Source organism: Miscanthus floridulus, chromosome 5 (genome assembly GCF_019320115.1).
Source record: "Miscanthus floridulus cultivar M001 chromosome 5, ASM1932011v1, whole genome shotgun sequence".
NCBI lineage: Eukaryota > Viridiplantae > Streptophyta > Magnoliopsida > Poales > Poaceae > Miscanthus > Miscanthus floridulus.
The window spans coordinates 43,850,818-43,861,467 of NC_089584.1; the positions used below are offsets into that span (position 1 = coordinate 43,850,818).

A 10,650-nucleotide genomic window follows, 5' to 3' on the forward strand; every position below is an offset into this window, starting at 1 on the left:
ATCTCGGCGCACTCTCCTACTACCTCGGCATCGAGGTGAGACAGGGGAAGGAGGAACTCACGCTTGGTCAGAGCGCGTATGCCTCCAAGCTATTGGAGTGGAGCGGCATGGCTAAGTGCAAGCCATGCGTGACTCCGATGGAGGAGCGGCTGAAGCTGACGAAGGCCAGCACCACGGCGAAGGTGGATGGAACACTCTACCGGAGCATCATCGGCGGTCTGCGCTACCTAGTCCTCACGAGGCTGGACATTGCATTCGCCGTGGGCTACGTTAGTCGCTTCATGGAGGATCCCAGAGAGGATCACTGGGCTGCGGTGAAGAGGCTACTGCGCTACGTCAAGGGGACGGTGGTTCATGGGATCATCTCCCCAAAGACCGATGGGAGTAGGCTGCAGCTCACTGTGTTCAGCGATGCAGACATGGCGGGGGACATCGATGGACGACGGAGCACCTTTGCCATGCTCGTCTTCCTCGGGTCGGATCCAATTTCATGGTTGTCGCTGAAATAGAAGGTGGTGACGCTATCTTCGTGCGAGATAGAGTACGTAGCAGCGGCCATAGCGGCGTGCCAAGTTCTGTGGCTGCGACAGCTGCTGGGCAAGCTGACCAGCATGGAAGCTCACCCACCAGCACTGATGGTGGACAACCAGCCCGCCATCGCCCTCGCGAAGAATCGGGTTCTGCACGACCGGAGCAAACACATTGACGTAAAGTTCCACTTCCTCAGGGACTGTGTCGATGGAGGGCAGATCATCATCAAGTTCGTTGAAACTGGTCGGCAACTCGCGGATGTCCTCACCAAGCCGCTCGGACGTCTTCGACTTATGGAGCTGAAGGAGATGATCGACACGGAGGGGGTACAAGGGTTAGCAGTAGGATTAGAGGAAGATTGCTAGATAATCTACTGTTACCTTGTGTGAACACAGCAAGGGAAGGCGGCGCCGAAAGGCCCCCTGCTGTGATACTATAGGTGCTGCAGGTGTAGGCGCCGTACGGCTCACCTGCAGCACTGTAGCCACATACAGAGACCGGCGCAGAGTCAGCCCTGTATGTTATCTAGTCACTGTTGCAGCAGGGCAACTGTACTGGGACTAGATGGATAGAGTTGTATAAATATACTACCACGGTAACTCAGTAAAGAGAGTTCGGATTTGCTATCTCCCAGACAGGGCTAGCGGGTGCTCGGCACGGCTAGCGGGTGCTCGGCAAGACTGGTGAGTGGTTCACTCACCTGAGCCGGTGATCCTGTGGGCCAACAAATACAAAGCCGTAGAGAGCGAAGAGCTATCTCTTCCTTACTAGCAGCTAGTACAATGTTTGGTGGTCGTTCCAACAGCTCCACCACTCGCCTCAAGGTCCACTTCGGCTCCGCATGATCGACACCACCGTCACCTGTGAGGCCGCGGTCGCCGACGACTGGGTCCGCACCGTGCGCGCCGCCAACACACGTGGCAGCGCCCCGCTCATCGTCAGCCTCGACTACGAGTGGAAGCCTGACTACCGCAGCTGGAAGACCTCCAAGGTGGCCATCCTGCGGCTCTGCGCCGGCATGCACTGCCTCGTCCTCCAGCTCTTCTACGTCGACCGCATCCAGGCATCCATCAGGAGCTTCCTCGCCGATCCCCACGTGCTGTTCGTCGGCATCGGCGTCGGCGAGGACGTGGCAAAGCTGGATGCCCACTACGGGCTCACCTGCGCGCCGCCCGTTGACTTGGAAGGCCGCTGCAACGACTACCTGGGCCACTACACTGGAGGGAGGAGGCTGGGTCTCAAGGGCTTCGCATGGGAGGTGCTGGGGCTGGCCATGGAGAAGCCACGCAGTGTCACCATGAGCTACTGGGAGAAGCAACCTCGAGGAGGCCCAGATCCGGTATGCATGCATCGATGCGTACGTGTCTTACAAGCTCGGAGAGAAGATCTTGGCCAACTGAATGCATGCATGGAACGTCGTCATCTTTGTGCTCGTTGGATTGTTCGTCGTGTTATGACTATCTTATCATTGTCTGCTTGCAGTTGTGTTCGCTATTTATCTTGTCTATCTAAATTATATTATTGAATGTATCGAGCCACTTTTAATATAATTATTTGAATTTCGTCTGGTAGAAATTATTCTTGGTTTCCACTGTCATAATCATGCTAATCCTATGCACAGCTGGTTGTTCTACCGAGGGGTCGTAATGGTGATTGTGTCAATTACTCCTACCTTATTACCATAGCTCCTTTTGCTAGAACCATCAAGAACGGTAGTCAAAATTGATCCCCACGATTGTAATGTACACTGTTCACTAGTAGAGAACAGACCTTTGATCCTCGGTCAAAATGGGCTCTAGTCCCGGAATTTTTTGCCCCCGGGACTAGAAATACCTTTAGTCCCGGTTGGTGGATCCAACCGGGACTAAAGGCCCCTGCCCAACGGCTACTGCGCCAGACAGAGGTGGCAGGGACCTTTAGTCCCGGTTGGAGCCACCAACCGGGACTAAAGGTAGACTTCTACTCCCGGTTGGTGGCTCCAACCGGGAGTAAAGGTCTACTCCCGGGCCGTGGCTGCGCCCGGGGTTGGAAAGTTACCTTTAGTCCCGGTTGGATCTATCAACCGGGACTAAATGTTCTCCCTTTATAAATCGGCCGTCTCCTCCTTCCTCCCCGAGCCCGAGCTCAGCACATTTTGAAGCTCACTGCAGTAGTGTTCTTGCTTCCTCCCTCCCTCCATTGTTCCTCCATCCATTCTTCGATTCCTCCGTCGATTCTTCAGTTGTAAAGGTTACCAATCTCATACTCTCATTTTTTACCATTTTCTTATGCCATTTTATTCACTATATATATTTATGGTTCTTTATTATGGTTTTTTTTCATTTGTAAGCAATTTGAGCTCAAAATCACTTTAAGCTTGCATATTTACATGAAAGAAGGTTAAAGTATATATAAATATAAAGTTAGAAAATAGTTAGAAAATTATAGCAAATCCTTACTAGTTGAACTTGCGGACCGTGTTCAGGTCGGCGAGGATGTTCTCTGCCGAGCGGTAACGGACGTCAAGGAGGAGCTTTGATTCTACGAGGGAGAGCGATAACGGTCGTGGAAGACCGTGTTCCCTTCCTCGTAGAATCGGAGCTCTTCCTTGACCAAATACGGTGCCGTCCGGTGGAGAAATCCTCGCCAAGCTGATCACGTAAGCAAGGTCAACTAGTACGGATGGTTATTTATTCACATGTCCCGATATCGTCGTAGTAGTCTGTCAATCACCGTACCTAAACGTAGTATATATAAATAAAAACTTAGAAAATAGTTAGAAAATTATAGAAAATCCGTATTAGTTGAACTTGCGGACCGTGTTCAGCTCGGCAAGCATGTTCTCTGTCGAGCGGTAACGGACATCAAGGAGGAGCTTTGATTCTACGAGGGAGAGCGACAACGGTCGTGGGAGACCGTGTTCCCTTCCTCATAGAATCGGAGCTCTTCCTTGACCAAGTACGGTGCTGTCCGGTGGAGAAATGCTCGCCGAGATGATCACGTAAGCAAGGTCAACTAGTACGGATGGTTATTTATTCACACGTCCCGATATCGTCGTAGTAGTCTGTTATGTGTGTACATTCCCATTCTTCTGTTAATTTGCGGAAATATCATATGAATTACTTACCTGCCGCAGTAAAAGACGAGAACACAATGACCATTAAAAATATCATTGTTTAGAGATCTAGATAATTTTATAGTTTGTTAATTTTATTTGTTTATAAAAGAAGAAATTTATAGTGTATTAAAAAATGAGTATAGAGAGTAGATGGCAACTGCTTCCGGGTCCTCGGCCTCTCATGGGTTTCCAAAGCGACTTAGGCCGGGCCTTCCTCTCATTCCATGCGGCAAGTGTCGTGATGAGATGAAGATTGTGATGGAGTACCGAGTGAAGAAGGAGGGTCCCAACAAGGATCGTATCTTCTACAAGTGTCCGGATCGCAATGTGAGTTATTTTATCGTATTTAATGATTATGGTTAGTTTATACCTATTTTCATGATGGTTGTGATTAAAGTTCTAATTTTTTGTTTTAATTTCAGTGGGATGGCAGTGGACGATGTTCAGGCTTCTACTGGGAGGAAGAGTATGTTGAACTCGTGCAAAAATATCTTGCACAACAGGCAGATACGGCGGCTAATGAGGCAGTGATCCAGCCGAAGAAGCCCAAAGATGTTGCACAATCGAGGGATCTGTCTGTTTTAGTTGAGATTGGTCGCGAAATCCTTGTGCTCCTGAAATGTATTTTAGCTTTAGTTCTTTTAGTGGTAGTTGGGATTGTCTACATTGTAGCGATGCTTTCATAAATTTGTATCTTTTGTGGTGGCACGCATGTTGTATAAATAATTAATTATGATCTAGGTTTTAATATGATATTTATGTCATGTAATGCAGATGAGCCGTCATTGGATGTATAATGCTGATCGCCGCTCACAAGAGTTCATTGACGGCGTGCATTCTTTATTACGTGCAGCCGAGACAAACAAACGCGACGGTTTCATGTGCTGCCCATGTGCCATATGTAAGAATACGGTGGAATATCCTTGCTCAAGGACTCTTCATTCACACTTGTTCAAGTCGGGTTTCATGCCAAACTATATTTGTTGGACAAAGCACGGAGAAACCGGTGTTGTAATGGAAGAAGATGAAGAAGAACAATGGGACGACAATGATATTATTCCTGATGGTGCGTGCTTCAATGATACTGCAATGGGAGAAGCTGAAGAAGAGGTAGTCGCAGAAGATGAGCTGGCTGATGATCTTTGTCAGGTCATTCGTGATGCACAAAGAGAATGTGAAAGTGAAAAGGAGAAGATCAAGTTCGAGCGGATGCTAGAAGATCACAAGAAATTGTTGTACCCAACTTGTGATGCAGGGCAGAAAAAGTTGGGAACCACACTAGAATTGCTGCAATGGAAGGCAAAGAATGGTGTATCTGACAAGGGATTTGGAGAGTTACTAAAAATCCAAAAGAAGATGCTTCCGAAGTACAATGAATTGCCCGCCACTACCTACGAAGCAAAACAAGTTGTCTGTCCTATGGGGCTAGAAATAGAGAAGATACATGCATGTCCTAATGACTGCATCCTATACCGTGGCAAAGAGTACGAGAAATTGGATGCATGCCCGGTATGCCATGCGTCGCGGTATAAGATCAGGCGAGATGACCCTGGTGATGTTGAGGGCGAACGTCCACGTAAGAAAATCCCTGCCAAGGTTATGTGGTATGCTCCTATAATACCACGCTTGAAACGTCTGTTCAGAAACAAAGAACATGCAAAATTGTTACGATGGCACAAAGAAGACCGTAAGGTAGACAATATGTTGAGACACCCTGCTGATGGGTCCCAGTGGAGAGCAATCGACAGAGAATTCCCGGAGTTTGCAAATGACGCAAGAAACTTAAGGTTTGCTTTAAGTACAGATGGTATCAATCCTTTTGGAGAGCAGAACAGTAGTCATAGCACTTGGCCTGTTACTCTAAGTATCTACAACATTCCTCCTTGGTTATGCATGAAGCGGAAGTTCATTATGATGCCTGTGCTCATCCAAGGCCCGAAGCAACCTGGCAATGACATCGATGTGTACCTGAGACCACTTATTGATGAACTTCTCATTTTGTGGAATAAAGAAGGTGTACGTGTGTGGGATGAGTACAAACAGGAACACTTTGATCTGCGAGCATTGTTGTTCGTAACAATCAATGATTGGCCTGCTCTAAGTAATCTTTCAGGACAGTCAAACAAGGGATATAATGCATGCACACACTGCTTCGGTGATATTAGAGGTGTATTCTTGAAAAAATGTCGAAAGGTCGTGTACCTTGGCCATCGTCGATTTCTTCCTGCAAATCACCCCGTAAGAAAGAAAGGTAAGCATTTTAAAGGGAAATCAGACCACCTGACCAAGCCTCGCAACCGAACCGGTGAGGATGTACTCGATATGGTCAATGATGTGAAAGTCGTCTTTGGAAAAGGACATGGAAGCCAACCTATTCCGAAAGACGCTACCGGTCACGCACCCATGTGGAAGAAAAAGTCCATATTTTGGGACCTACCCTATTGGCAAGTCCTGGAGGTCCGTAGCTCGATCGACGTGATGCACCTGACGAAGAATCTTTGTGTGAACCTGCTAGGCTTTATGGGTGTGTATGGAAAGCCTAAGGACACATTTGAAGCACGACAGGACCTGCGTTGTTTGAGAGAAAGAGACAACCTACATCCAGAGAAGACAGATGATGGACGCCATTACTTACATCCTGCTAGCTACACTCTAAGCAAAGAGGAGAAGGAAATCATGTTTGAATGCTTAAACAACATCAAGGTACCATCTGGATTCTCCTCGAATATAAAGGGTATTATAAATGTGCCAGAGAAGAAATTCTGTAACTTAAAGTCCCATGACTGTCACGTTCTCATGACGCAATTACTTCCAGTTGCATTAAGAGGAATTCTACCTCCAAATGTACGTCTAGCCACCGTAAAGCTATGTGCATTCCTCAATGCAATTTCTCAGAAGGCAATTGATCCAACTGATCTAGCTAAACTACAGAATGATGTGGTTCAATGTCTCGTCAGCTTTGAGTTAGTGTTCCCTCCTTCCTTCTTTGATATTATGACACACCTCCTAGTTCACCTAGTCAAGGAGATTTTCACTCTCGGTCCTGTGTTCCTACACAACATGTTCCCCTTAGAGAGATTCATGGGAGTCCTAAAGAAATATGTTCACAACCGTGCTCGCCCAGAAGGAAGCATCGCCAAGGGCTATGGAACAGAAGAGGTCATTGAGTTCTGTGTTGACTTTATTCCCGACCTTGACTCGATTGGTGTTCCTGAATCGAGACATGAGGGGAGACTAAGCGGAAAGGGGACACTAGGGAGGAAAACATATATTGGTACGGATGATGATTATTTCAATAAAGCGCACTACACAGTTCTACAGAACTCCTCTTTGGTAGATCCGTATATTGAGACACACAAGGATCTCTTACGATCCGAGTTTCCTGGGAAGACTGAAGCTTGGATTACGCATAAGCACATGGAAACTTTCGGCGGTTGGTTGCGAAAAAAATGTCAAGGTGATGAGAGCATCCATGAGCAACTGTATTTATTGGCTATGCAACCATCATGGCATATCGTCACATACAAAGGGTACGAGATAAATGGGAACATATTCTACACAGTAGCCCAAGATAAAAGGAGTACCAACCAAAACAGTGGTGTCCGCATAGATGCCACAGACCCGAATGGGAATAAGCAGACATATTATGGACGCATAGATGAAATATGGGAACTAGAATATGCACCTACTTTGAAGATCCCATTGTTCAAGTGCCAATGGGTCAAGGTGACCGGAGGCGGAGTAACAGTAGACAACGAGTATGGAATGACAACAGTAGACCTTAGTAATATTGGGTACAAAGACGAACCATTCGTCCTTGCCAAGGATGTGAATCAGGTGTTCTATGTCAATGATATGTCTACCAAACCAAAAAGAGGGAAAAATGATAATGACTCAACCAAAGAGCCAAAGCGCCACATAGTTCTTTCAGGGAAAAGAGTCATCGTGGGAATTGAGGACAAGTCGGACATGTCAGAAGAATATGAAAAGGATGACCGAATTCCGCCCTTCAAAGTGAACAAAGACCCTAGCATCTTGGTAAATGATGAGGACACTCCATGGTTACGAAGCGATCATAACCAAGGGACATACATAAAGAAGAAGTTCACTGCTGTGCCCACTTGATGATATAGTGATTTAATATAGTGTGTGTTTGAGATATTATGTAATAATTGTGAATTCAGATGTTTATTATGTCATGTTTTAAATTAAATCAATGTTTGATTTGGTGGGATTTCTCTCTCAAAAAGGTAAATTATTAGGATACTGAGTGATGAAAAATTAAAATATTAACGTTAAAATGATATGAAAACAAATTTCCTGTCCAAAACCAATAATTTTAATAATTTTAATTAAACACTACATTTTTGCATTAACGAAATAATAAATATTAGTTACATTATGTTTTATAATTCTAACAAAAAATAAAAAAAGTTAGGTTATCGATTTTTCCTATGTGCAATAAACAAAAATAAAATTCATATTTTTAACAAAATAATTTTATGCCTTTTATTTAATTTACTATGTATTTAATAAAAACTATTGCATTTCTATTGTATGTAACAAGACTATTGCTTAAAACAGGCGGGAAACGAAACTGCAGGCCACCTTTACTCCCGGGTGGGAAGCCCACCCGGGAGTAAAGGTGGGCTGCAGTTTCGCGGCCCGCCAAAAAAAAATCCTTTACTCCCGGTGCATGTTACCAACCGGGAGTAAAGGTATACCTTTACTCCCGGTTGGTAACACGCACCGGGAGTAAAGGTACCTTTACTCCCGGTTGGTAACACGCACCGGGAGTAAAGGGTTTTTACTCCCGGTTGGTGGATGGCACCGGGAGTAATTCTCCTCTGCTATATAACCTCCAGCGCCTGGCAGATCGATCCGCTCGTCTTCTTCCTCGTCGAACACCGCCGCCCTCTTCTTCCTCGCGCCGCGTCCGTTCGCCTTCCGTGACACCGGCGTCGCCGTCTTCTTCCTCGTGCGGCCTCCACCGCGCGCGCCCGTGCCCCTCCTCCGCGCTTGCCCGTGGCCCTCCACCGCGCCCTCCTCCGCGCCCGACACGCCCTCCACCGCGCGTTGCCCCACCGCGCCGGCCCGAGGCCCTCCAGTAGGTACACTGCCGATATTTGGAACTCTAAATGATTTTAAATAAAAACATATCTTAAGGCAAGTTTTGAATATTTGGAACTCTAAATGACAAGTATAATTAAGGATCACCAATAAAATTACTTTAGAAATTAATTGGATCGATATAAATCCATGGCTTGTATAATAAACACGCTATATATTATTCGGAAACAACGCTACGAACCATCCGCTTGCTGTTAAGATATGTTTGTTAATAAACACGCTATATATTATTCGGAAACAACGCTACATTAATAGAAGAATTTTTTCTATCTTCATAGATCAATGTTTGTTAACGAAATTTTATCCAAATATATTCATGTAGGGTCTTTTTTTTTGAAGGATTTGTTGTAGGATATATAATGGTCAAATAGGAACTCAATTTTGATACCCAGTTTGTAAACTAAGCGTTTTTTAGTTTATCAAAAATATCACATGTTTCTTCATTTGTGAACTTTGAATATACAGATATAATATATTAATGTTGCTAAAGTAATATGAGCATTACATATTTTTTCCGGGAAGACTATCTTCAAACTTTATATCATAGCATCAGAGATCGCCTGTAAAAGAAGAAAATAAATTCTTATCATTTCGGAAATAGTAATGGTTATATGAGCAATAAGACACATATACTTACATTTCATAATGACTTATACTTATATTATTAACATAGAATTTTCTCATATGATGAATGACTACATGGTTGATCACATGGTATATAGGATCACAACATCACGCACCGACACCGCCCCGGCCCGCCTCACGTCGTCGTCGTCGTCGTCAGCACGCCGGCCCGCCTCACGTCATCGTCGTCAGCACACCGGCCACCGCGCCGACACGTATATATACGTCATTTGTATTCATATGCATTTCGTCCATGCGTTTCTATGTATACGGCGGAGCACCGCCGCCCTCGTTCACCCATGTGTACAGACATATATACGGCGGAGTGGAGCACCGCCACTCTTGTCACACCGCCCTTTCTCGTGCCCTAATTCGCCCTAGTACCGACGTAGTTCGTCCTAGTGTGGCGAATTGCGTCCGTGATCGAGGGGCAAGATTTAATAATGCATATTGTTTGTAGATTTTACGCATGTAATAAGCAAAGATTTGACGTACTATATATTGGTTTTGTTTTTTGAAGCTAGATGGCCGACCCGAGAAATATGGATGAGGAGGAGTTGATGATGAATTTGATCAACACTGGCACTCAAGTTGCCGGCGATGATGGTGCTAAAAATAACATGCAAGAGGATGTAGATGACGGGAGTCAGTACTTAGCTCTTGAACAAAATGAGCAACAACATATTGGCCAAGTATATATTTTTTATTATTAGCTATATATATATATTATCATATGTCCTATGTGTGCTCATGACATTAAAAATAATGTTTATGTTTTGTAGCCCTCTGGATCGACATCAACAACTACAACGAAGAGTAAAAATGTTCGAGGTCCCAAAAAGCCATTGGAGGGTCGCTTCATCATCTCAGAGTTCAATGTGGATACAGGAGAACCGGGGGGGCCGAATAAAATGAAATTTGTGCACCACTGTGGTTACCTTGTACGGGACCGACTCCCGATTAGTACCCGTGAATGGAAGAAGAAGACCAATGCTCCTCATATCAGTTTTGTCTCCGATCGTGACAAGGCGTTAATTTGGAATGATGTCTTGGTACATTTCACGCTCCAAACAGATGATTATGATGATATAATAGATGGTGATGAATTGAAGGAGCGAGTTAGGGATTGGGCAATGAAGAAGATGGCCACCCAGTTTCAGACTTGGAAGAAACACCTATACACGACGTATGTCAAGAAGAACATAGCACCAGATTTTACTGTCCCAGGCCCGATCTCAAAGCAGAGGCCCTATTGGGATGAGTTTGTA

General features: G+C 45.2%; 1 pseudogene; it reads left to right on the top strand.

Annotated features, from left to right (window-relative positions):
- Positions 1 to 611: 611 nt before the first annotated feature.
- Positions 612 to 1,931, top strand: LOC136454574 (3'-5' exonuclease-like; annotated as a pseudogene).
- The last annotated feature ends 8,719 nt before the right edge of the window (positions 1,932 to 10,650 follow it).